Genomic DNA, 6575 nt, shown 5'->3' on the forward strand with positions numbered 1-6575 from the left:
ATGATTTGTCAAGTATTTTCCTTTATGTATATATGAAACAATTTTAGAACTTTCATTTTTGCAATTATAAAATTATTATTTTTGAATGTTTCTTTATATTCCATTGCTTTTGTGTTTTATAGAGCCTATTATTTAAATGTTTTGATATAAGGATATGTATGGTTTTTAGACAAACTTAAAATTATATATATTTTATTATTAATCTCATTCTTTTTATAAATTTATATGTACATTTTTTATAAATTTATTTTGGGCATTATGTTTTGTCATGCATTTTTATTACTCTTTGGTAGAGGTGATCATGGGCCGGGTCGGGCCAGGCCCATACAAATTTTTAGGCCCGTTTACTAGGCCCGGGCCCGGCCTAGCCCGAAATATGGGCTTAAAATTTTGCCCAAGCCCGGCCCGAAATAAAATTACTAAGCCCGAGCCCAGCCCGGCCCGGCCCATATTAAATTTTTTTTATTTCATTAAATAAAAAAATTTAAAAATATAATAAATCAAATATATTTAAAAACATAAAAACAAATATTAAAACAAATAAAAATAATACTAAAACAATTCTTAAAACAATACACAAATTAATAATATAATAAAAAATGGTTATATTAAAAATTTAAAATAATTAAAAATAAAATAAAACAATATATATTAATATATAATTCGGGCCGGGCAGGGCCGAGCCAGGCCCGGGCCAAAAAAATCTTACCCGAGGCCCGGCCCGTTTTCTAAACGGGCCTCGTTTTTTTGCCCAAGCCCATTTTTCGGGCCTATATTTTTACCCAAACCCTCCCATTTTTCAGGTGGACCTTCGGGCCGGGCCGGGCCGCCCGGCCCATGATCAGCTCTAGACTCTTTGGTATCATATATTTTTTATTATAATGTATTTTGTAAACCTTTAAATGAATTTGTTTTTAAAAAATTTACATTTACATACAATTGGATTCAAACTTTGATTCTATAATATTCCTTTCAATAATTATATATATTCTTAGTTTCTACGCAAATTTATCAACTTATATATTACGTATTTTAAAAATATTCATTCTACAATATATATTTTAATGATTGCGTGTGTTTATTAAGCTTGTCTTTACAAATGTTTTATTTATCAATTCATCAATTCATATGATATGTCTCATATACTTATCATTGTTTTAAAATAATTTTATACTATATTGCTTCTTCGATTTGCATTTTCTTTTGTGCATCTAGTAGTAATCATTTTATGTTATGTCATGCATGTTGTTGTAGCATATTATTTGTTCATTGTCTTATGTTGTCATGTTAATTATTCCCCATGCATAATTGAAGTTGAATTATATTTTCAAGTTAGTTCTACTTAGTTGCTTAAGTGTTTGTTAGTTGATTAAATAAATTGTATTGCCTCCACTCTTCCATTGTCGTGTTTTATGCGTACATATATTACTCCATACCATCGCTTTCTACTCGATTTTTGAAATGTGGTCTTATAAAATCCAAATTTTATGATTAATTTCGTCTTATTTCAAATTGGATTAATGTGTTTTAAGCTAGTTTCACAATTTTTAAGAATCCTTTAAAACGAAGGCGATATTCGATACATGGTAAGTCGAGGAATAGTGCCCTAACGTGTTGGGTTGCAATTTCTCGTTTGCTCAAAGTAATCGAAGGTCCCTTTAGAATTTCACCCATGTCTTTTAAAAATCCCTTAAACGAAGGCGATGTGCGATTATTGGCAATTCGCAGAATCGTGCCCTAACGTGCTGGGTTGCAACTTCTCGTTTGCTTAAAATAATCAAATATCCCTTCAAAATCTCACTCATGTCTTCTAAAAATCCTTTAAAACGAAGGCAAGACTCGGTATTTGACAATTCGGGAATCATGCCCTATCGTGCTGGGTTGTGACTTCTCGTTTGTTCAAAACAATCGAATATTCCTTTAGGTTTTCACTCATGTTTTTTTAAGGAAACCTTTTAAAACAAAGGCGACGTTCGATGTTTGGCAATTCGAGAATCGTGCCCTATCGTGCTGGGTTGTGCTTTTTCACTTGTTCAGAACGATCGAAGATCCCTTCGGAATTTCACTCACGTTTTCTAAAAAAAACTCTTTAAAACGAAAGAAATGTTCGATGTTTGGAAACTCGAGGAATCGTGCCCTACTGTGCTGGGTTTCGGTTTTCGTTGGACTAAATAGTTGAGTATCCTTTCGTGATTTTCAAATTATAAATTTTCAGACGTTGAAACAAGAAGATTTTTGGCAACCAACTCGGGTTATTCAAATGTTATTAAAAAAGAATCACATTTCAAAAACATTTTTAATTTTAAACATAAGGACAATATTTAATCGATTCGATACCAATTTTGGGCGTAGTGAGGATGCTAATCCTTCCTCATGCGTAACTGACTCCCGAACCCGTTTTCTCACAAGTTCGTAGACCAAAATCGTTGTTTTAGTAAACCAAAAATATTTTATTAAAATAACCAAATTCTTAGGTGACCCGATCACACCAAAACAAAAAGAGTCGGTGGCGACTCCATATTTTCGTTTTTTAAAAAGTCGATTCCCCGTTTTTTTTTTAATTTAAAATTTTAAAATGAAAAGCTAGTTTCGACAGGTGGAAACAGAGAGTGTGCTTTCCCTTATATAATCCTTAAAAGGTTGGAAATAACGAATGAGTTTTCACTTAGCTAATTGAGGTTTTTTTTTTAAAATTGATTCAAAATTATTTATTAATTATGAAAATGATCCATTTGTAAAATCATGTAAAAAAAATAACTTGTTTGTTACAGTAACTTTAGTGCCACTATTGCTATTGGCGGCACTAGTAAAAATACACGTACATGTCATGTTAAAATACTCGTATTTCGAGAAAAAAAGAAAAAAAATTATATTTTAATAGGTACCGCCGTTGTCATTGGCGGCATCGACATTTTTATTAAAAAAATTTTGGGTCAGATTTTTTTTAGTGTTGCCGTTGGTAGCACCGGTGTCAATGGGTGGGTTAGAAATTTGATTTTTCTTTTTGCCGGCCTTGACATTAGTGGTGCATAGAGATGTGCATGGGCTGGGTTTGGGCAAAATTTTAGGCCCATTTTCTAGGCCCGGCCCGGCCCGGCCCGAAATATGGGCCTAAAAATTTGCCCAAGCCCGGCCCGAAATAAAATTGTTAAGCCCGAGCTCGGCCCGGCCCATATTAACTTTTTTAACTTATTTTATTAAATAAAAAATTTTAAAATATATTAAATAATCAAATACATTTAAAACAAATATTAAAACAAGAAACAAATAAAAAATATATTAAAACAATTCTTAAAACAATACACAAATTGAAAATATATAATAAAAATTGATTATATTAAAATTAAAATTAAAATATAAATATAATTAAAAATAAAAAATATATTTATTATATAATTCGGGCCGGGCTGGGCCGGGCCCGGGCTAAAAAAAATTTACCCAAGCTCGGCCCATTTTCTAAACGGGCCTCATTTTTGTGCCCAAACCCATATTTCGGGCCTATATTTTTACCCAAACCCTCCAATTTTTCGGGCGGGCTTTCGGGCCGGGCCGAGTAGCCCGGCCCATGCACACCTCTAGTGGTGCAGCAAAACGAAGAAGAAGAAGAAAATAAAACTTGTACCTTCATAGTCAAGTGAAGAAGCATGAAGATAAAGAAAAAAGAAAAGAGACTCAATTAGCTAAGTGAAAACTCATTCTCTGTTTCCACCCTTTTAAGGTTTAATCCCACTTTCTTTCTTTGGTTGAATATGTAATATTATACCATACAATTAATATTATATATATTAAATTAATCATTGAATTAATTTAGTAATATAATTAGACTTATAAGCAGTAGTTAAATCTTTGTTGGAATTCAAAAAAACCAAGATTAAACCTAGTTATTGTAATATTTTTTTTTTAAAATGATATTTATACGACTATATCGATGAAGAATATCTTTCTTTTAATATTTTGGATTATTAAACTTTTCTATATTAAATAAATAGTTTTTTTTAATTGACTCAAAATTTAATATATACAACCTAAATAAAAAGAGAGATGCGATATTGGAATCACGACGAAGTTAGAAATTCTTTTAGGAGTCGAAAGTAGATTATATATTTTTACGACAATAAAAATATAATTTCATCATTTTAATAGTTTATATCTTTATAAATTTTAAGAGATTAAATCAAATTTGTATCATTTTAAGGGCCAAAGTATAATTTTACCATTACTAATTTAAAATTTTATAAATTGTAAAAGGATCAAAATAAAAATAAAAATTTATTTTAGGGGATCGGGTCCCTCCCTCCTGTCTCCTCCCCTGTTTGAAATAAATAAATATATATCATATAAAACTTATAAAACCTTGTAAAACTTTAATCAATTTTACAATAATACAAATATATGATAAATATATGTATATATACATACGAGTTTTTATATTCTGTGGCGGACTTCTAACCTCAGCCAACCATTTTAGACTTGAACTTTCTTAAGGTGGTGCAAATATTTCATATTTCTTTTAGGCTTTTCGCCAAACAAGGTTGGTGCACGGTAACAGCGTGCAGCGTACTTGGGTTGGTGAGCCTGCCTTGCACACGCATTCAAATTAAGACTAAGGCACTAAAGTCAATGTCAACCTTGAAAATTTTCTATATAAATAGGCACTCCACTGAAACCAAGACGCACTGTTGCCTTCTCTTGTATCACTCTTATCCTCTTCCACAACCAGTACCTCACTCTCTTTTAACTCCAAATTTACACAAACCACTGGCTCCAACACTTGCCGGTCCATTCAATGATTCTTCTGCTCTCGTTGACTTTGTTATTAACCAAGGGAATGGAGTGAAGGGTTTGTCTGAACTGGGTCTTAAAGCCCTTCCTAAACAATATATCCAACCTTTTGAAGAGAGGATGTGCATGACCAATATCGTACCCCAAGGATCAATTCCCATAATTGATATGTCAAACTGGGAAGATCTCAAAGTAGCGAAATCAATTTGTGATGCTGCTTCGGAATGGGGCTTCTTCCAAATTGTTAATCATGATGTGCCTGTTGAAGTGTTGGAGAAATTAAAGATGCTACTTATAACTTCTTTAGATTACCAGCTGAAGTTAAAAATAAGTATTCCAAGGAGCATTCATCTTCAAACAATGTGAGGTTTGGCACAAGTTTTACCCCTCAAGCAGAAAAGGCTCTCGAGTGGAAAGATTATCTCAGCTTGTTTTATGTCTCTGAAGAAGAAGCTTCTGCACTATGGCCTTCTGTCTGCAGGTAGAAAAAATGTTCATTGTTAGATTTTCTTGAATCCTTAAACATCATGCCATGCATCTTTTTGTTGACAAATATATTAATAAACCTTTTTGGTATTCTTTTGTAGGGAGCAAGTGTTAGATTACATGAAGAAGTCCGAAGTTGTCATTAAACAGCTATTACAGGTGCTAATGAAGGGTCTAAACGTCAATGAGGTTGATGAGGCAAAAGAATCATTATTGATGGGTTCAATGAGGACTAACCTTAACTACTATCCTAAATGTCCAAACCCTGAACTCACTGTCGGAGTAGGTCGTCACTCTGATGTCTCAACTCTTACAATTCTTCTTCAAGATGAAATTGGGGGACTTTTCGTAAGAGGAAATGAGGGAGACGATTGGATCCATGTTCCTCCAATTAAAGGTTCTCTTGTGATCAATGTTGGAGATGCACTACAGATAATGAGCAATGGAAGGTATAGGAGTGTTGAACATCGGGTGGTCGCTAATGGAAGTAAGAACAGAATTTCAGTCCCTATTTTTGTGAATCCAAGACCTGTTGATATGATAGAACCATTGCCTGAACTGGTCGCAAATAGTGAGAAACCAATTTACAAACAAGTTCTTTATTCAGATTACATCAAACATTTCTTTCGTAAAGCACACGACGGAAAGAAAACAATTGAATTTGCTGAATTATAGACATACACTATACATTCTGTTTCCTTATCCAATATAGTGAAGCTCTTGATTTTATAATGAAAAATGGCTAAGATAAATAATATGTATGAAACTAGCGGTTCTCTATGAAAATGTGTATCTTGTATAAGATAAAAAAATCATTCATTTATTTTTAAATAATAAAAAAATGTCTTAGTCTTTCTTTTTCTTTTTTCTTTTTTAATTTCTATCCAAAGGGTGTGCCAGGATAAGAAAGTTTATGATTTCGGAGATTTGTATATTAAAATTCATCATTTATAAATGCTAGTATTTGTAACTATTTTGTTTGGATAAATTTTACCATGGTAACAATATATATTTTTATAATTTTTAAAAAAATTAAATAAAAAATTATATTTTTAAAGGTCAAATTATAATTTTACCACATATTTACTTAATAAAAAACCTTAAAATTTCCATTTTAAGAGTACAAACAAACCTTCGCCTCTGCTCTTAGAGTACAACTTCTTCCAATGCCTTCATAGTTCATTTTTCTTTTGCAAACATCTAGCTCCACTAGGTCTAATCAATCCAACCTAAAAAATTTAAATGAATTATTTTTGTTTTGTGGAAAATTAAATTTGAAAATGATAATTCAGTGTTTTAAGAATGGC

At 31.9% G+C, this 6575-nt stretch overlaps 1 pseudogene; it reads left to right on the top strand.

Moving 5' to 3' along the window:
- Positions 1-4620: 4620 nt before the first annotated feature.
- LOC107911056 (feruloyl CoA ortho-hydroxylase F6H1-3-like) lies at positions 4621-6206 on the top strand (annotated as a pseudogene).
- The last annotated feature ends 369 nt before the right edge of the window (positions 6207-6575 follow it).

Source organism: Gossypium hirsutum, chromosome A13, assembly GCF_007990345.1.
Source record: "Gossypium hirsutum isolate 1008001.06 chromosome A13, Gossypium_hirsutum_v2.1, whole genome shotgun sequence".
Classification (NCBI taxonomy): domain Eukaryota; kingdom Viridiplantae; phylum Streptophyta; class Magnoliopsida; order Malvales; family Malvaceae; genus Gossypium; species Gossypium hirsutum.